The sequence below is a fragment of the Penaeus monodon genome, chromosome 34, assembly GCF_015228065.2.
Source record: "Penaeus monodon isolate SGIC_2016 chromosome 34, NSTDA_Pmon_1, whole genome shotgun sequence".
In the NCBI taxonomy this organism is placed as follows: domain Eukaryota; kingdom Metazoa; phylum Arthropoda; class Malacostraca; order Decapoda; family Penaeidae; genus Penaeus; species Penaeus monodon.
Genome location: NC_051419.1, coordinates 12,258,738 through 12,259,172, shown reverse-complemented (window position 1 = coordinate 12,259,172; position 435 = coordinate 12,258,738).

Sequence of the window (435 nt, the reverse complement as noted above, 5' to 3'; positions counted from 1 at the left end):
GATGTACTTTTCTCTCTCTCCCTAATGTCTTGCTATTGTTGTCTTAGAAATAACTAATTCGCTTTTCTCAATCCTACTTCGCAATTATTTTTTTTTTTACACTCTCCACTCCTTTTTCATCTTTGTTGTCCTGCTTCACACAGGAATCATACATTCTAATTATCCTTCTGATGAAATGCCCCTCCCTACAAGCGACGACGAGTGATGAAACAGCACAAGAAAGAATTTCATACCCGAACGACACAATAAAAATTAAGTACCATAAGTCACATGATTCTCCACACACATTCTTCCTTCACATTCAATGGTTTCCTATCTCGTTCGTGTCACATGTCACTCTCATTATCTACCGAACACCTTCTTTGTCATGGACGGTCCCCTAAAACGCTCCTGCTTCAATACGAACGTGGCGAGCTGACAGGGACGGGAGTAAAA